The sequence below is a fragment of the Cervus elaphus genome, chromosome 21 (genome assembly GCF_910594005.1).
Source record: "Cervus elaphus chromosome 21, mCerEla1.1, whole genome shotgun sequence".
Taxonomy (NCBI): Eukaryota; Metazoa; Chordata; class Mammalia; order Artiodactyla; family Cervidae; genus Cervus; species Cervus elaphus.
In genome coordinates, this window is record NC_057835.1 from 46,452,319 (window position 1) to 46,473,243 (window position 20,925).

Sequence of the window (20,925 nt, forward strand, 5' to 3'; positions counted from 1 at the left end):
TGAAGAGCTCTCTCCTGGTGATCTAGCCACCTTCTCTTTGGACACAGGTGTGAGGTGGTGCGGAGGGAAGCTGAGGGGTGTCATCCACAGATCAGTGGGTCTCAAGCTTTAGTGTGTAGCAGGACCACCTGGAGGGCTTGTTAAAGCACAGATTACTGGGCTTCAGCACCAGAGTTTCTGATTCAGGATGTCTGGAATATGACCCAAGTATTATTTTTTAAATATATTTTATTGAAGCATAGCTGATTTACAATGTTGTATTAATTTCTGCTGTACAGTGAAGTGAGTCATATATAAATGCATATATACACACACATATTCTTTTTCATATTCTTTTCCACTATGATTTATCACAGGATATTGAAGAGCTGATTCATTGGAAAAGACCCTGATGCTGGGAAAGATTGAGGGCAGGAGGAGAAGGGGATGACAGAGGATAAGATGACTGGATGGCATCACTGACTCAATGGACGTGAGTTTGAGCAAACTCCAGGAGACAGGGAAGGACAGGGAACCTTGGCGTGCTGCAGTCCATGGGGTCACAAAGAGTTGGAGATGACTTAGTGACTGAACAACAACAATTGAAAATAATTCCCTGTGCTATACTGTAGGACCTTGTTGTTTATCCACTTTGTATATAATAGTTTGCATCTGCTAATCCCAAACTCCCAGTCCAGCTCTCTCACCGCCCCCCCCCTTCCAAGTATTTGTGTTTCTAACAAATCCCAGGTGATACTGATATTGATGGTCCAGGGACCATACTTTGAGAACCATCATCCTAGCATATCATCTTTCAGTTGGAAGATGATTTATAAAAGAGAAAGAATATTTAAAAGTTGTTTGCGGATGGAAAGCAAGTCTTTGAGGGGACAAAAGGGGTGGACTGCAGAATATCATGGAGGGTTGGATGCTGGCAGGACCAGAGCACTGTCTTGTGGCTTCCAAGAAGACCAGCAAGACAGGGAGCAGGTAAAGGCAGACTGGTCCATTTGCTTTGAGGAGGCTGTAGGAGCTTCTGTCTAGGGTCTTTTGTTTTCTCAGTGAAGAATATACAAGGGCATTAACTGAGGCAAGGGACATTAGCTGAATGAGAAATTTTGAAATACTTTTGGCATATCCAATATCCCAGGGGAGTGTAATATGCACCAGGAAATGATAGGAAGACACAAGCAGGGTTGATAGCTGTTTAACGAGCTAATTAACTAGTTTTTTTGCTTTAGCATATTACTAAGAACATCTAAATGTTAAACCTTAAGCAGTTCCACGGAAGATATGGTACTAAATTCACCAAGATATCTCCAGACCCAGAAAAGTGCTTAGTGAATGTTCAGATCAGATTTAACAGTAAATAAGCAGGTGAAATTCAATTTGTAGTTAAGATTATACCCTTGGGGGAAAAATGACACAAAATGACAGCTCATTACTTTTTCAGTTAATTATTTAATTAATTATTTAGGCTGCACTGACTCTTTGTTGCTTTCTCTAGTTGTGGTGAGCAAGGGTTATTCCTTGTTGAGATACATGGGCTTCTCATTGCAGTGGCTGCTCTTGTTGAGGAGCACAGGCTCTAGGCATGCAGGCTTTAGTAGTTGCAGCCGTGGGCTCTAGAGTACAGGTTCAGTGGGTGTGGCCCAGGGGCTTCATTGCTACATGGTATATGGGATCTTCCTGGACCAGGAATTGAACCTGTGTCCCCTGCATTTGGCAAATTCTTACCTACTGAACCACCAGGGAAGTCCTAATTAGTTTTTACATGGATATATTTTTTGTTACTTCTAATGAATTAAAACAATATTCTGTTTCGTGGCCAGGCATTATATAATGTGTGATTGTCTTAATAGAAATAACACTTTGCACATTGTTGGAGTCTCACATCTTTAAAAAAAAAAAGAAAAAGAAAGACTACAAGTGTACAGCTGCCAAATCCTGAAATGCAATTTTCTTTCTAGAGTTACAAGAAATTCCAACAGGTTCTGCTACATGGAAGCACATTCCAGCTTACTTGTGACACACACGAGCAGTTAGAATCATTAATTTGCTAGGCTTCTCTCTGGGGACATGAGAAGTCAGGTAATAAATCTAGGGACACTTGGAATAGCTTCACACACCTCCACAGAGATGGAGACTGGCTTCAGATTGCCACTGGTTCTGAGAGCAAGAAATTAAGACCAGGAGACATCCAGAGGACAGGTCTGTCACTAGACTGGGTCCTCAGAGAAGAGGGTGGTGACCCACTGTCCCAATTTGCCTGGGTCTTGGGAAATGCCTGGGATGTGGGGTTTTCAGTGCTAAACCTCTGATGGTCTAGGACAAACCAGGCCAAGTTGATCACCCTAGCAGGGGCTGACCATTTTTGGGAAAATTCCCCAATATAGTTAGTACAGCAAGACTGCTGGTTTGATTTATGGTGGCTTATTTAGCTTCAGCAGTGCGCGAATGGTGTAGTGTAGTCACCCAGGGCCGCACCCTCAGAAGGGCCCAGGCTTGGTAGACTAAGTCCCCTACATACCAACCTTCAAGTTGCATACTTTCAGAGGTGGGAATGTGTGTTCCACCAAAGTCGGGTGTTAGCGAAATTGCAGCTTGCCCTCCACCTCATATTGCTGACGATCCTGCAGCTCTACCATCTCCCATCTCCACTTTCTCCTCCAGTCAGTAACTCTTCTTGCTTGTTCACTCGATGGCAGCCCTGTAGGCCAGCTGCTGTATTGAACTAGGGAACTTTTCAAGGTACTGTGATGGAAGCTTTAAAATGCTATCTTTATTTTTTTTTGTATTTGTATGTTTTTGTGTATAATTTGTGTGAAAAGAATTGTAAACATACTATAAACAGAATTATAAGAATTATAAACTGTACTATAAATTATACGCAGTACTATTGTGTTAACTGGATATCCAGGTTAACTTTGTTGGACATACGAACAAATTGGACCCATGAACACACTCTCAGAACGGAACTTGTTGGTATATAGAGGACTCACTGTTTAATACTTTGGTATCGTCACTTGAAAGTCTTAATAACATTTGAAGGAAGTGTTCCTCATTTTTATTTTGTATTAGGTCCTGAAAATTGTGTCGCCATTCTGCAAATTATGTAGGAAGGGAGCTGGGCCTTCTGTTTTTATTTCTTTGTGTCTTTCCTGACGAGAGATGGAGACAGTTTTCTCTCCCCGCCCTGCCTCTCTCCCTCTCTGCTTCTTCTCCTCTTTTTGGTTAAGCCAAACCTACACAGGGTATTTCTTTATCCATTAATTTTTTTAAAAGGCCATGCTATCTTATCACAAATGTTAGTGTCTGAAAAATTAAACTTGGCTCAAATGCAGCCTTTCCACCCTGGATGTGTTTCTGCCAGTAATGAAAAGAGAGCAGGGGAAGGAAGAAGGAAAGTATTTGGAAAAGCTGAAAGTGTGGCAGAAATACCAGCTGGGAGTCTCCACAGCGGGAGAAGCCACACACAACTCTGGATCAAAGGAAGAAACCTCAGGGAAGATGAAAGGGGGTGATAATTGTAAGTGGAGACAGAGTTTCATAATAGAGGTGATAATAACAGGCATTTATCTGTGAACCTGAGGGAGAGTTAAAATTGAGCAGGGTGGGTGTTGGCCTGAGGACGGTCCCTTGACTTACCTCTTCTGTGGAAATTTTCATTCTTTCCAAGTTATGTCTATTTCTCCTCTTGGGTGTTAAAATCAAACTTTTCCCAACAAAAAAATATTTCACTGAGGTATGGACTTCTGCTTTTAAACATGGACCGTAAGGAGGACAGGAGATGGTTAGCTGAGAGAGAGTAAGGAAGGCTGAATTTGGACTGTGAAGCCAGTGGCTGAGCTGAGTGTCAGGCTGTAAAGGTGACCTTCAGGAACTGGCTGAGCTCTGCTGTGTTCTAACCCTGACCGCGTCTCGGAACAGGACCCAGAGGGCGGGTTCACCGTCCTCGTCCCCAGGGATGGGGTGTGCGGGGGCCTCATTCTCCCCTGGCCAGGCCGCCGAGTGACAGTCGTGTTGGCCGTCGTTGCTCTGAGCTGCTCCGGGCAGCAGGGAACCAGACACCGCAGCTTAGAAAGGTAGGTGGAGTAGGGCCTGCTGTGAAAAACACAGGCTCTTGGAGATTTAAAATGTATTTTTCTTTCTGTCTTTGGATGGATAGATGTAAAAGCCGTGTGATAGATGAGGCCCGGGAAGGGGAGTTGTCATCAGATGCAGAGATTCTGCCCCCAGGCGCTGAAAGGATGCTCTGGTCCCTGTCGTCTCTCTACCCCCATCCTTTGCTTGGACGTAATTGGATTAAGAATCACTCTGTGGAGATCTGGACAAATCATTCTGGGCTTCTTAGGGAGGGGAAAGTATTCTGTAAATACAAAGTCTGACCTGGCTGGAAAAGAATAATTTTTAAAGCTTAGAAAACTTGGCAGCATGTGTGTGTTTGGGTCCCGAGTTTTATTAAACTAAGTGATGAATGACTTCCAGGCAATGAGGCAGAGAGGCTAGAGAGAAGTTTCCAAGTAGCTGCCAATATGTCTAGAGCAAGGACACCAAATCCAGGTTCCCCAACTGCTTTTTTGCTCAAATGCCCTTACATTGTAAAAGTTGCTCTTTTTTTCTGTTTTAACAGTATTCAGACTCAGAACAGGGTTGCTGGGATGTGATTTGTAAAATATTGTGCATACACATGGCATCGTTGACACAATGGATGTAAGTCTGAGCAAACTCCAGGACATAGTGAAGGACAGGGAGGCCTGGCAAGGTGCAGTCCATGGGGTCGCAGTCGGACACGACTGAGCAACTCGACAGCAGCAACAACACAGTTCTAGAAGCACCTTGTTATGAAATAGTATGCATTTAAACTTTTTTTGGAGTGTTTGTGAAGTCAACTCAGGTCTGCTTTAGAAAGTAAAACTATATTTATGTGTTAAGGTAAACAATTCTCAGCAAGGCAAATATTTAAAATATTTCAGGAAATGATGACAATATCAGATAGAGGTCATTGTTGTTGGATGGTGGATATTTAAATTCAAAAGACAGATATCAACTCTGTTCTCTCCTTTAAAAAACACATCTGAGCCTTAATTAAACATCTATTTTTAGCAGAAGGTTTTACTAGTGTTCCACTAGAGGGCAGCATTTGATAAGGGTTTGATATATGGATTCACGGTGTGTAGCTATCATAGAAGTTTAATTTGTTATTTAAACAATGATAGTAGTAGAAAGTACTTATCCTGCTTTCACCAGCACAACTAAAGTAAAGAAGCTGTGCTGTGCTTGGTTTGAACATGGGGTAAATAGTCCTTAAAGCAGCGTATCCTGAGTTGAAGAGGGTGTGTTTGTTTTGTAGTTTTCAAGATGAAAAAGCCATCAAAGGAACTAAAAACAATTTAGGTGGTACTTTACAAGGGCTGGATTGATCCCATTGGCTTGCTAAAAAGGAGTTTGGTTGTTTTAATTCAATCTCCAACACACTATTTACCCTCCCTGGGAAACCATCCAAATTTGGCTGCATTCCATATGCTAGAAAAAGCTCGGAGCAGGAGCCAACTGTGGGTTTGACTGAGGTGGCAGAATAGCCCAAGGAGAGGTTGCAAGCTGCTTCCCAGGGGCCAGAAATGTCCTAGCCGCACCCGTGGGGCTGTAGTGACTGGGAAGAGGCAGAGAGGTGTGCCTGGCTCATGGGTGTTAGTCAATAAAGATTGTTTTTCTTTTATTCACTTGCTGTGCAATTGTATCCTGTCTTGTGGTTCTGCTTACCTTATTACAATTTTAAAAATTGAAGAAACTCATGCACATGGTAAACAAGCAATGTAAGATGGAGCATGATTAAAACTGCCTTTCTGAACTCCCAAACCAGACCCACTGTCCAGAGGTAACCACCAGCAATATCATGCAGGAAATGATTCTTACAGAAAGATGCTTATATCATTATATGTGTATGTTATACAAATAGGTGCAAATTATATTATATAGACATTAGTCTATACTTCGTTTTTTCTGTTCCACAATGCATCTTGGAAGGCCTCTATATCTTATGGCTTAGCTTTTCAATTTTATTTCTCTAGTGAGACATACTTCTCAATGGCAGGAACTTCATTTTTTCCCTTTTCCTTTTTTGCCTCATAATGTCAGAGGGACTACTGTCATTAGTCTAGGTGTTTAATAACCATTCTGAGGATAAAGAAGATGTCATGTATGTGTGTGTGTATGTGTGTGTGTGTACGCGTGCATGCATGGTAAGTTGCTTCAGTTTTGTCTGACTTTTTGCGACCCTGTGGACTGTACCCTGCCAGGTTCCTCTCTCCATGGGATTCTCCAGGCAAGAATACTGGAGTGGGTGGCCATGCTCTCCTCCAGGGGAGTCTTACCCACCCAGGAATCAAACCCATATCTCTCACATCTCCTGTATTGGCAGGCAGGTTCTTTACCACTAGCACCACCTGGGAAGCCTATATATATGTGTGTGTGTGTGTGTACAATGGAATTACTCAGGCATAAAAGAGTGAAATAATGACATTTGTTGCAACATGAAGGGAGCTAGAGATGATCTTGTTAGGTGAGGTAAGTCAGAGAAAGATAAATATCATGTGATATCACTTATACGTGGAATCTCAAAAAATGATGCAAATGAACTTATTTACAAGACAGAAACAGACTCACAAACTTGGAAAAACAAACTTAGGGTTACCAGAGGGAAAAGGGGAGGAGGAGGGACAAATTAAGAGGATGGGATCAAAGATAGATACTACAATATATAAAATAGACAAACAACAAAAGCCTACTGTATAGCACACAGAACTCTATCCAATATCCTATCATAACCTGTAGTAGAAAACAACCTGAAAAGCAATGTTTATATATTTTCTCTTATTAATATATATATTCTGAATCACTTTGCTGTATACCTGAAACTTTGTAAATCAACTATACTTCAATAAAAAAAATTAGAAAAACGAAAATAACTATTCTGGGATTGTTAGGCTGGAGTGTTAGTCTGCTCCTGGTGAGAAAGAAGGAGGAAGGTTTATAATCATATTAAGGAGTTTGTTTTGTTCATTTCCAAAAAGCAAAAACTGGAAAGGGTACAGTGGATCATCTTGTCTAGTACTTTACTCAGCTTCTTATGCTTGAAATTGACTGCAAAAGCCTTGCATTATTTTGGTCTGCGGGTTGCCCCAGCTCTTTTCATTTGCCACTCAAGAGTGAGCTGTGCCTTTGAATTGGCAGGTGTTCATAATCTCATTATTATGACTGGATGCCCTGTGCTAACAGGGTATAAAGGGATCCTCAGACCCCAAAGATGGCGTTCATGTGGGTCTAATATTCCCATGCTATAGAGCACTGACGGTGGTCCTTCATCTTAAAGGTTGTGTGTTAGGACAGCTGAAATCGCATGCCAAAATCTTAGTAGTTTTTACATTTTATCCTTTGCTTAGCTTTTATAGCCTTGATTTGAGAAAACTTTCTGTTCCCAAAGGATCTGTGAATCAGATCATTTAGAAATAATCATATCTAGAGACTTGATTGTTGTGTAACCTCTCAATTTTTTCCCCAAGTCCTTGCATAAAGAACTAGAGGGTGTTATGCTAAGTGGCATGTCAGACCGAGAAAGACACTATATGATTTCACTTGTGGGTGGAATCTAAAATACAAAACAGAGGAACAAGTGTAACAAAACAGAAGAGGTGTTATAGATACAGAGAACAAGCAGGTGGTTGCCAAAGGGGAGATGAGTGAGGGGAGGGAAGACATAGGTGAGGGAGACTTAGAGGTACAGGACTCCAGTTGTGAAATGAATGAGCCATGGGTATGAAATGTACAGTGTGGGGAATACAGTCAATAACTCTGTAGTGTCTCTGTAGGGTGACAGATCGTAATTAGACTTGAGCTGATCATTTTGAAATGTACAGAAATGTTAAATCACTACATTGTCTAACAAGAACTAATATAGTATTGTGGGCCAATTATACTTGATAAACAAACTTAGAAAAAGAGATTGGGTTTGTGGTTACCAGAGGTGGGGATGGGGAGAAAGGGATTTGGATGGATGAAGGCAGTCAAAAGGTACAAACTTCCAGTGTTAGATAAGTAAATACTAGGGATGTAACGTACAACATGATAAATACAATTAACAGTGCTATATTATAAGTGGAAGCTGTTAACAGTGTAAATCCTAAGAGCTCTCATAGCAAGCAAAAATATTTTTTCTATTTCTTTACTTTTGTATCTATATGAGTTGATGGATGTTCTCTAACTTATTGTGGTGATCATTCCATGATGTCCATAAGTCAAATCTCTACACAGTATACCTTAAACTCATACAGTGCTGTATGCCAATTATATCTCTATAAAACAGAGGAAAAATAAATAAAAGTATTCTGATACCACTTTGGAAATTAAAATATAAATGGTGAACCACAACCACTTCCTGCTAAATAAAGGCAAAGTCTCTTAATTTGGGGCAAGATCATGGTGAATTTTACATGTCTATTTTCCTCCAAGAACTCATGTGTCAACAAAATGGACTGTTTCCCAAACCTGCTCCCACTTTCTTGCTTCTGGGCCTTTTTTCCCTTGTTTGTCTTTAGACAAGTTTCTTAAGGCACAGTTTTGGTTCTATCATTTGCATTCAAGCCAGCAGACATTGAAGGACCTCTGTGTGCAGAGATGCATCACGGATGCCTGGCTCTGGGGAAGACAGTATAGATAAGGCTCAGTTTCTTTCCTTAGCAGATCTGAGGGTGATGGGGACCACAGCTGTATGGACAGTACTTCAAGGGAGGCTGCAAATGTGCTTCAGGAAGAGACAAAAAGAAGTGATGAGTTCACACTGGGGATGACATTGTGGTTTCGAAGAGGTGATGTTTGAGTTGGTTTTCCAAGGGTTTGAAGGTCTTGGTTGACCAATTACAGTTAGTGGAAAGATCTTCTAGATTTGCAGACACTTTCTAATGATGACACCGTTGAAAATGACAAACAGTCTGTGTCTAGAGGATCGGGTGAGTGGAAGAGGCTAGAGGCAGACCATGTCTACGTTCAGAAGAGCTTTAATTATCATGCTCCAGAATTTGGATGAAAATCCTGGAAGAATGCCATGCAGTGGATGATTGGATGGATGATGATTCTGTTAATCAATACAGGTAACATAGAGAATTCCCTAGTAGTTAGGACCTGGCACTTTCACTGCCATGGACCTGGGTTCGATCCCTGGTTAGGGAACTAATATCCTGCATGCAAGCCACTAGATACCACCAAAGCAAACAAACAAACACAAACCCCCAAACCCAAACAAACCAGGGAACATAGGTGTCCAGGGAGGGAGAAAGGATAGAATTACGTGGGCAGGGTCTTATACATACTGAGTTTAGGGCACATCAGAGACTTTTCATTGATGGTTTCTGATAAGATTTGGGGAGTTCAAGCGGGCCAAGAATGGCAATGCGTGAGTAAAAGATGAACAAAGCATGTTCTTCTTTATGAGAAAAAAACAAAATGGCCTTAGGTTACTTTTCTAGCTCTGCTTGCCTGGCAGTCTGACCGAAATGGATGCTAGCTGTGTTACCAGGCAACACTGCTTCTGGGAAGAATGGCCCATGGTTGGTAAGCTGCATGTGGACTAGGATGTCCGTGAATGAATATAACTGCCTGGTGAGCAGGCACAGCTTTGGGCTTCTCCTCATCGGGAGCAGGAGGCTGTGGCTCAAGGACTGAAGCATGGGGCTGCTCCCCCACCTGCATGTTGCCAGGCTCCCATCTCTGACCTGTGACATACACCCTTACAATTAGCCTCTGGTCAACTGGGAGCATCGCGACTGGGATACTGCTTCCGGTCTGGGATCCCTAGTACAGCCAGCACCAGGTGAAGCTTCTTGGGCCCTGTATGTTCCCTTAGCTGAGCCAAAACTACAAAGAATGGGCATTGCAGGAATAAGTATTGGATGTATTCATATATGACTGGCCAAAAAACTTAATTTCTTCTTTCTGCCCCTGTAAGAATATTCTGGCTTTGTGTGAGCAACGTATTCCTCCACTGAATCCCAACAATGATTCAGGTGTATGTCCTTAGCATCTAGCACAGTCAGGGGTAGTCTCATGGCAGACACTTAGTCAGTAATTGTATAACTAATATCAATAAGTAAATATTACATTCCATATATTTCAAGTACTCTGTTAGTTGCTGGGACACAAATACATGTCAATATAGCCCTTCTCTCAAGATCTTCACATTTTACTAGATGGAAGGTTGTATTTAAACTCTCACATTTTTCTATCTTTCTCTCTATCAGCTTCTCGCTAATTATCCTCCCCCGCATTATCATAGTTTGCACTTACTGAGCACATATCTGCCAGAAACTATGCTTGGGGCTTTATACAGATTATCTAACTAAATCCTCATAACAGCCCTATGAGGTAATTTCTATGCTTCCCCATTTTACAGAGGAGAAAACTAAGTTTGTGGAACCAGGATTCAAACCCCAAAGTGTGACTCTAGAGCCCACTTTGTTTTTTATTGTTCCATTTTTTAAAAGATTGAAGTCTACTTGATTTACAGTGTTGTGCTAGTCTCTGGCATACAGTAAGGTAATTCAGATACATATATATATATACTCTTTTTCAGATTCTTTTCCACTATAGGTTATTACAAGGTATTAAGTATAGCTCCCTGTGCTATGCAGTAAGTCCTTGTTGGTTATTTATTTTATATATACTCATATGTAGCTGTTAATCCCATCCTCCTAATTCATGTTTCCCCTCCCCTCTTTAGTAACCAGAAGTCTGTTTCTGTTTTGTAAATAAGTTCATTTGTATCATTTTTTAGATTCCACATAAAGTGATGTGTATCCCTCTTTCTCTGACTAATTTATTTCAATTAGCATGATAATCTCTAGTTCCATCCATGTTTCTGCAAATGGCATTATTTCATTCTTTTTTATGGTAGATCCCAGCTTCTTCATTACTCCACCATTCTGCTTCTTCCTGCCATCACTTCAGTGATACTTTTGCTAAGTCACTTCCGTCATGTCCGACTCTGTGCGACCCCGTCCCTGGGATTCTCCAGGCAAGAACACTGGAGTGGGTTGCCATTTCCTTCTCCAATGCATAAAAGTGAAAAGTGAAAGTGAAGTCGCTCAGTCATGTCTGACTCTTTGCAACCCCATGGACTGCAGCCTACCAGGCTCCTCCGTCCATGGGATTTTCCAGGCAAGAGTACTGGAGTGGGGTGCCATTGCCTTCTCCGTCAGTGATACTTGGGTGACATATATTTTAGGCATTTATCTGCTTGGGCCATAAGAAGGACAGAACTGCATCTTCTGTATGTCTAGAAGGAAAGCAAAGCCAATTATTCTCTGACGGTTTCATGTGTACAGTGGGTTTAGGACTGATGTCATAAAAATGTCTAGTTCTCATTTACAAAATTGCTAAGTGGGAAATCACTTAAAATCTTGTGTAAGGCTTTAAAAATACACATGAGGCAAAAAACCAAATTATCTAATTTTCAAATGGGCAAAGGACCTGAAGAAACATTTTTCAAATGAAGACAGACAAATGGCTAACAGGTATAAGAAAAGGTATAAACATCACTAATCATCAGGGAAATGTAAGTCAAAACCATAATGAGATATCACCTCACATCTCAAAAAATGAAAACTAGAACTACCATATGATTCAGCAGTCCCACATCTGAAAATGTATCTGAAAGTAAATAAAGTCAGTATTCTGGAGCAATATCTGCAATCCCAAGTTCATTGCAGCTTTCTTCATGACAGCCAAGATATGGAAACAGCCTAAGGGTCCATGGATGGACGAATGGATAAAGGCATGGTAGGTGTATACAGGGGGATATCATTTAGCCACAGGAAAGAAGGAGATTCTACCATTTGTGACAACACGGATGAAGCTGGTGGGCATTACACTAACATGAGATAAGCCAGACAAAGATCAGTACTGTGTGATCTCACTTATGTGTGGAATCTAAAAAAGAAGAAGGAGAAATTTGTTAGAAGAGCAGATCTTGTCTTCTCACCACACACACACACCACACACATAAGGCAAAAACACACATGAACAAAGAAAATGTTGAATTCAAAGTTAGAAATTAATGCCTAATATATTTTAGATAGGGCTTCCCAGGTGGCACAGGTTGTAAAGAACCTGCCTGAGAATGCAGGAGATGTAAGAGACACGGGTTTGATCTCTGGGTTGGGAAGATCCCCAGAGGAGGACTTGGCAACCCACCCCAGTATTCTTGCCTGGAGAATCCCATGGACAGAGGAGCCCGGCAGGCTATAGTCCATAGGGTTGCAAAGAGTCGGACACGACTGAAGTAACTTAGCACACATGCACGCACATCCTTTAGATAAGGCTCAGGCTATAGGACGTTTTGGTTTCACCTTACCTTCCACATGCTGACTTATTTTATTTTATACTGGTGGAAATCTCAGATAATTTTATTTTAAACTTTAGTTATGCCTTGAAGAATTTTTCAAGTGTTGGTATGGGCTTAACTGCTATAGAAGGTTCTACATACTAATACTGAATTTTTTCAAGCACAGGGAACTGGAAAGATTTTAATCTGTCTAATTTTTACTGGTAATGCTTGGAAATGCTGGAGAGACTCTATTTCTCTTTCCTTTTTTCCTTGACAGGCTTTCCTTACTCTGTCTCCCCTCTTCCGTCCTCCTCTAGTTTACTTGGGAAAGACGGTTTGGTCTCACTCCTGTCCCAACCAGGCCCGTGTGAAGGCCCCACCATGTTGTTTGGCTCCTCAGCTCCTGGGTCTGCCTCTCCCTCCCCCAGCTCTTCTAGAGACTTCTGGGGAGAGGAGACAGAAAGTCCAAGTACAGTCCTGTCCCTAAATCACCATGACACTGTGAACACAAGGCTGTGTGCTTAGGTAAGGAGTCCAAACGGGACACTTGTGAGAGTGTTAGCAGTTATACCAGGACGTCATACAGACACAAAATGGCAGTTCCAGGCAAGCTGAGATGAACGGTCACCTTAGTACTGGAGGCATTTCCTGAAGGTTTGTGGACAACAAGAGGGAAACACAGGGCAAGTAACAGCTTGAACTTGACTGTCACTCACTCATGGCCTTCTGGAAAGTTCCTCAGTGTCCCTGCTCTGGGAGCTTCCTGGTTTCCTCAGACTGTACCCTGTTGCTCATGGCTCAGGTTTGGGGAGGAGGAGGGATAGATCTGAGGGGTCCTCTTTTCTGCAACGTCCATTAGGGCAACCACTGGTCACATTTGGAAATTTAAATTTAAACTAAATGAATAAAAAAATTCAGTTCCCTGGTAATATCACCACCTTCCAAGAATTCACAGGCTAACGTGGCTAGTGCCTATCATGTTGGCTGGCATAGATGTAGAGCATTTTCATTATCTCAGAGTCCTGTTGGACAGCACTGTTCTTTCCTCTAATCTCCCCACTTCCATTTCTAGTCCCAGGTCCTTTATCCTTTCCTCCTTCCACACACACACGCACACACACACACACACACACACACATACACAAGTTCAACTGTGCAGATAACATTTGTTTGTTATGTGGGCTTCTCAGATGGTATTAGTGGTAATGAACCTGTCTGCCAATGCAGGAGACGTAAGAGACTCAGGTTTGATCCCTAGGTTGGGGAGAGCCCCTAGAGGAGGGCATAGCAACCCACTCCAGTATTCTTGTCTGGAAAACTCCATGGACAGAGGAGCCTGGCGGGCTACAGTCCATAATGTCACAGAGTCAGACACAATTGAAGCAACTTAGCATGCACATTATGTACAAAAATTGGCTACCCAGTCTTGCCCAAAGTGTCTCTTTTCTTTCTACTAAAAAGGACTATCAGTGTTCCCCGAGGTGTTTTCCTCAAAACTAAAGACCCCTCTAGCTAGATATGTAAGATCCCTCTCTGCCACAAGGCAGAAATATCTACTGTTGGTTCTGGTTTCTCTAAAGTTATGACACTGATTTTCGAACATGACATTTGGAAACATTTTTATTACTTTATCATCATATGGTGAAGAAAGAAGTAGAAGAAGTTCTAAATCAAACACTTTGTTTATTTGGCTATAAAAAGTAAAGAGAAGAAAATGAAAAAGAATTACAGCTCAACCTTCAGCACAACATCAACTTTTAAATAGAAGATATTTGACTTGTACTGGGGAAGAGTCTGCACTGTGTTAAATAATCTTGCCAGATGGCCGTCCAAACAAATGAAGTGAAGCAAAACAGGCCAGATTTACAGTTTCATTGCCGTCAAAAATAACTTTTCTATTATTGTTGCTCAGCCGCTAAGTCTGTCCAACTCTTTGCAACCTCACGGACTGCAACACTCCAGGCTTCCCTGTCCTTCAACATCTCCTGGAGCTTGCTCAAAATCATGTCCATTGTGTTGGTGATGCCACCCAATCATCTCATCCTTTGTCGTTCCCTTCTCCTGCTGGCCTCAATTTTTCCCAGCCTCAGGGTCTTTCCAATGAGTTGGCTCTTTGCATCAGGTGGCCAAAGTATTGGAGCTTCAGCTTCAGCATCAGTTCTTCCGATGAATATTCTGGACTGATTTTCTTTAGGATTGACTGGATGGATCTCCTTGCTATCCAAGGGACTCTCAAGAGTTTTCTATTATTAAATGTAAATAATTTCATGTTAAGGTGTTGCAGTTTGCATAACAATTTGGGGTTGTGAGACATGCTAGAAAATAGCTGTATTGCATGAAATGGTAAACATATGCCCAAGAAAGAGGCTATTCCCTTTGTCTAGGCAGTGCCAGGGGTGTATGCTTATAATCCAGTTTTTCCAAATGATTATCAGATTATTAAACTTCTAGGGTTTAAGCTTCTGTTCAGAAACATTTGTTGCTTGCGTCTTCTTAGAAAACCACCTTCCTTTCATTGCTATCCCCTCAAAAAACAAAACAGAGATGCTGCTCTTCATATTTTCTTTCTTTTTTTTTTTGTAACTCATTGTTTTGAGAGAAGATCTGACTCCATGTGACTGAAGTAGCCTTGCAGTTTTATTCTGTTTATTCATTTAATAAACTTTCAAGTGCATTTTGATGTCTCTTCCTCTCAAGTTTGTTTGGAATTTAGGCTTCCATTTGTGTCTTTGGTAGACTAGATGGACAGAGGCTACGGCATTATGTACAAGGAAAGGGATGTGCCCAATTCACTACTGGAAATTTTGATCAACTGAATGTGATAAACTGAATGTGATAAATTAAGGTGCATGAGTTGGGAAAATAATATATAAGAAAGGATGATCAATATCGAGTACAGTAAATCTCCTACATACAAACCTTGAAGTTGCAAACTTTCAAAGATGTGAACGTGTGTTCTCAAGTCCAGTCACATAAGTAAATTCACTGTTCTGGCACACATTGTCACACACACGCATCTTCTACAGGTTGTTGTGTGCGTTTGTGTATTTTATGGTACAGTACTGTATGGAGTACAGTAGTCCAGGGTCTTTGTTTCAAGCCCAGAATGTCCAGAAGCAAGTGCAAAAACAGTGGTGATGTAGCTAGTAGTGCTAAGAAGGGCCAGCTCTTGTTCTGGACTACTGTACATTTCAAGGTACTGTTCTATAAGATTAGAAATTTTTTCTTTATATCTTGTGTTTGTTTTTTATGTATTATTTGTGTGAGAAGTATTATATAGTACTATATAACTGATTTGGCTTCCCTGGTGGCTTAGCAGTAAAGAATCCACCTGCAATGCAGGAGGCACAGGAGATCTGGGTTCGATCCCTAGGTCGGGAAGATAACCCGGAGGAGGACATGGCAACCCACTCCAGTAATCTTGCTTGGAGAATCCCATGGACAGAGGAGCCTGGCAGGCTACAGTCCATGAGGTCTCAAAGAATCAAACACAACTGAAACGACTTAGCATCCACATATAACTGATTGTGTTATTTGGGTACCTAGACTAAATATGTTGGATTTGACAAATTGGGCTTATGAATGCTCGGTTGGAAGAGATCTTGTTTGTATGTAGGGGTTTTACTGTACAGACAAACACTTTGGGTACCTAAGATTTAGTTCATGTTTCCTACTTGAATCTCCTTCCTTTGTATTCATTCATTCATGACCCATTGTATGCTATGTACTAGAGAAGCAGCAAGTAAGATCAGCATACTCCCTGCCTTTACAGAGCTCCTGGGCTGTGACTAAAAGAATTCTCACCTCTGGCAGGGGTGGAAGGCTTCTCTGAGGAGGTGGTGAGGAATTAGCCAGATGAGGAGATGGGAGTGGAAGTGAGGGCAGGGAAAAGGACAGTAAAATGCAGGGAGAGCTCTCTAGGCAGAGGGAAAAATTAGGACTAACGCGGGATTGGAGACAGAATGTGTGTGTAAGGGGCTGGAGGGTCAGCAGGTGTCATGGGGAGGGTGACTTTGAACATAGCTGAAGTGGGCAGGGATTCATATATGCCAGCCTGGGCAGGATCCAGGTGGCACTAGTGGTAAAGAAGCCATTTGCCAATGCAGGAGATGTAAAAGACTTGGGTTTGATCCCTGGGTTGGGAAGATCCCCCGGAGGAGAGCATGGCAACCCACTCCAGTATTCTTGCCTGGAGAATCCCATGGACAGAGGGGCCTGGCAGGCTATAGTTCATAGGGTCGCAAAGAGTCAGTCACAACTGAAGTGACTTAGCACACACGTGGGTATTGGATCCGGAGTTGTATCCTGAGAGCAAAGGAAATTTGCCAAAGTACACAAAATAGGATTTACACAATCAGATTTCTGTTTTTAAGATCTCTGTGGCTTCTGTGAGGAGAGTGCTTTGAAAGGATGCAAAAGTGGCTGAGGGAGATCTGAGAAAGTACAGGTCGTAAATGATGAGGGCTACCACCTGGATCAGCAGAGGAAACAAAATTGAGTAGATTTAAGGGATATTTGAGAAGGGCATGGCTACCCACCCCGGTATTCTTGCCTGGAGAATCCCATGGACAGAGGAACCTGGCAGGCTACAGTCGATGGGGTCACACAGAGTCGAACATGACTCAAGTGACTTAGCACGCACGCATGAGATATTTAGGAGGTAAAATCCAATGGACTTGGTAATATTCAATAGATTTGCCACAAGAAGAAAAGGAGAAGGTGATGTCAAAAATGTCACTGGGCTGGGAGAAGTATAGGATGCTCTAAGGTGAAGACTAACTGGGGAAGGGAAGGAGGAATTCCAAAGAGGCAGAAAGGACAGTGAGGAGAAAAGTGCTGGCCTGGTCTCACCAGAGGTCCTACAGGAGCGGGAGATGTGAGCGGTACCAGTACATTTAGGGTGGACCTGTATACAGTCGAGTGGGCCTGTGCCCTGATCTCCAGAGGATGCTGCAGACAGTGGCTATCTTGGCACCAGAGAGGCCATGCAAGGGAGGTAGTGTGGCAGCCTTCCAGTCTCCCAGGACTCCAGGAGGGAGGGAGAAGGGTTGAGACAGACCAGGAGGCTGAAAGATTTCTAGAGGGAGTAACATGGGACATTATCAGAAGTTGAACCATGGACTGTGGCCAGCTAGAGACCACAGCAGAGTCATGATGGATGATGAGTCAAGAGTGGATGATGGTCAAAAAGAATGAAATAATGCCATTTAGAAGCTACATGGATGGACCTAGAGAAGATCATACTTAGCAAAGTAAGTCAGAAAGAGAAAGGCAAATATCATATGATATCACTTATATATGGAGTTTAAAATACAACACAAATCAGTGTATCTATAAAACAAAAATAGACTCACTGACATAGAGAACAGACTTGTAGCTGCCAAGGGCTGGTGGGATAGGGATGGGGAGGACTGGGAGTTTGGGATTAGCAGAGGCAAACTATTAAATATAGGGTGGATAAACAACAAGGTCCTACTCTATAGCACAGGAAACTATAGTCAATATCTTATAACTAACTATAATGGAAAAGAATATGAAAAAGAATATCTGTGTTAAAAAAAGAACAGATGATGGGATGGTAGAGACAGGAATCCAAAGACCAGGTGGAATTAATTTCACCTTAGATGAAAATACATGACTTTCTGGGACCAAAGACTGTTTCACATTACCATCTCCATGCCCGAGTGCTTGCTCAGTCGCTCTGTCCTGTCCTACTCTTTTGAGACCCCATGGACTGTAGCCCACCAGGCTTCTCTATCCATGGGATTATCCCAGCAAGAATACTGCAGTGGATTGCCATTTTCTCCTCCCGGGGATCTTCCTGACCCAGGGATAGAACCTGCGCCCCCTGCATTGGCAGGTGGATTCTTTACCACTGAGCCACATGGGAAGCCCTAGCTCCATGCTTGATATCATGTGCAAATGCTCAGAGAAAAAGGAGGCAAGGGTAACTTGGGTTAACTGAGTTTAAACAGGAAAAAAAGAGCCTTGAGAAGATCCATAATTTTATAACAATTCAGTAGCTAATGGTAATCAGTATCTGGAAAATGACTGAGTTAATTGTAAATGAGATTGGGACAATTAGCCAGCTATTTGGGGAGAAAAAATACATTTTAAACCTTACTTATACCAAAATATTCTAGATAGAAAAAAAAGAGCCATAAATAAAACCTGAAAGAAAATAAATATAAGGGAGTATTTCCTGACACTTAAATGTGAGGGGCTCATCTAAGCTATAAGTAAGATGTGAAATTAAAAAAAAAAATTGGCAGACAATGATAAAAAGATTTTAAAATTTGCATGCAAAAATGTCTGATGACTGCATTTAAAATGTACATAAATTGGATACTACTTAGCCATAAAAAATGAAATATTGCTATTTTTAACAATTTGGATGGGCCTAGAGAACATTATGCTTAGTGAAATAAATCAGAGAAAAACAAATACTATAATTACTTATATGTGGAATCTAAAAAATAATACAAATGAATGCATATGTAAAATAGAAACATAAATGCAAAATCAGAAAATAAATTTATGGTTACCAAGGGAAGAAGGAAGTAGGGAGGGACAAAATTAGGTGTATGGGATTAACTTTGCTGGCAGATTCTGTACCACCTGAGCCACCAGAGAAGCCCATATAGAAAACAGATGAGCAAAAAGGATGTACTCTATATCACAGGGAATTGTATCCATTATCTTGTAACAACCTATAACGGAATATAATCTGCAAAACTACTTAATCTCTATGCTGTACATTTGAAATTAACACAATATTGTAAATCAAATATAGCTCAATCAAAAAATGCTCATAAATTGAGATAACTATTATAGCATATAAGGCAGATATTTAAAGCCTAACAATCTAAAGAATACCTACTAATACATAAGGGTAAGCTTTCAAATGATGGATAGGCAAAGGACGTGAAGTGACATGTTGTCAATAGAAATTATAAATGGCTGACCTAGAAAAATGATTAATACCATCAGTTAATATTCAAAAAACATAATTTATTTCTTTAAATTTTGTTTTTTTAATTAAAAAAAATTTTTTTTTGGCCATTCTGTGTGGCATGTGGAATCTTAGTTCCCTAACCTGGGATGGAATCTCTGCTCCTATAGTGGAATCACGGAGTCTTAACAACTGGACCATTACGGAAGTCCAAGAAATATAATTTAAAAGAAGAATGATGTGCTTCTTAATATATATCAACTTAGGAATGATTTTAAAAATGATAACACTCATCTCAGTTGATCATACAGAAAAACATCCATTTTGCTGATGGGAGAGAAAATTGAGCCAGATCATTTGGAGAGTAATTTGGCAATCTGGATTAAGGGTTTAAAAGAGTTTAAATTGGAAATAACCTATGTTTTCCAAGTAGGGTACTATTTTAAGAAATCAGTATATATCTGTATACTGTACTATTACCCAGCCATTAAGATAGAGGCATTTGAAAATATTTAATGATGTGAGAAAATGCACATGCTATAACATTAAGTGGTTAAGAGCAATGTGCTGAATTATATAAACAGTGTGATCACAACTATGCAAATAAATATGCACAGAAATAGTTTGAAAAAAAAAAGTAGCAATCTACCCATGCTTGTTTTTGAGTGTTGTAGTTATCAGTGATTTTATTTTCTTTCTAGTTTTCTGCACTTGTATAGTGTGGAAGAATTCTAAATTGGAAAATATAAAATAATCTTTGTTAGAAGTAAATATATACTTCTAGCTTTTACTGTAACTTAACTAATGGCTCCTTGTTCTAATAGTTTCTGGATGATTTTGTTGACTAATGCGTTTGTCTCAGGGTATTTAAGTGATGACACTGTTGATGACTCATAAACTTTTATGGCCCTCAATCTGTGTCAGGCACAATTTTAAATACTTTACACTTATTAACTCATTTAGAACTCACAGTTCTCATATACGGTAGGTCATATTAATACCCACATTTTATGGAGCAGGAAATTGAAGCACAGATAGGTTAACTAATCTTTCCAAGGACACATTGCTAGTAAATGGTGGAGCTAGAGTTTGAACTCTGGTAGTGTCACTTCAGTGGTCCTACCCTCTTAACTTCACCCTGTTATGTTTAAGAGAATAGATAACCTTGTCTTTCAGAAAGCTAGCCAACAATAAAGGCTTATGAAGACAGGCTAGCATCAGATAACATTGTTGTTGTTCAGTCACTCAATCGCTGGGTCCGACTCTTTGCGATCCCATGGACTGCAGCACGCCAGGCTTTCCTGTCCTTCACTATATCCCAGAGTTTGCTCAAACTCATGTCCATTGTGTTGATGATGCCCCCCAACCATCTCATCCTTTGCTGCCCCCTTCTCTTCCTGCCCTCAGTCTTTCCCAGCATCAGGGTCTTTTCCAATGAGTCGGCTCTTCGCATCAGGTGGCCAGAGAATTGGAGCTTCAGACTCAGCATTAGTCTTTCCAATGAATATTCAGAGTTGGTTTCTTTTAGGATTGACTGGTTGGATCTCCTTGCAGTCCAAGGGACTCTCAAGAGTCTCCTTCAGCACCACATTTCGAAAGCATCAATTCTTCGGCTTTC

At 41.1% G+C, this 20,925-nt stretch overlaps 1 long non-coding RNA gene across 3 annotated transcripts in view; it reads left to right on the top strand.

The window, feature by feature from the left end:
• The first annotated feature begins 3,868 nt into the window (after positions 1-3,868).
• Positions 3,869-20,925, top strand: part of LOC122679620 — a 98,324-nt gene continuing 81,267 nt past the window's right edge. For all 3 annotated transcript variants that reach the window (XR_006336460.1, XR_006336459.1, XR_006336461.1), the window contains exon 1: positions 3,869-4,064. This is a non-coding gene — a long non-coding RNA (uncharacterized LOC122679620). The remainder of the gene's footprint in view (positions 4,065-20,925) is intronic.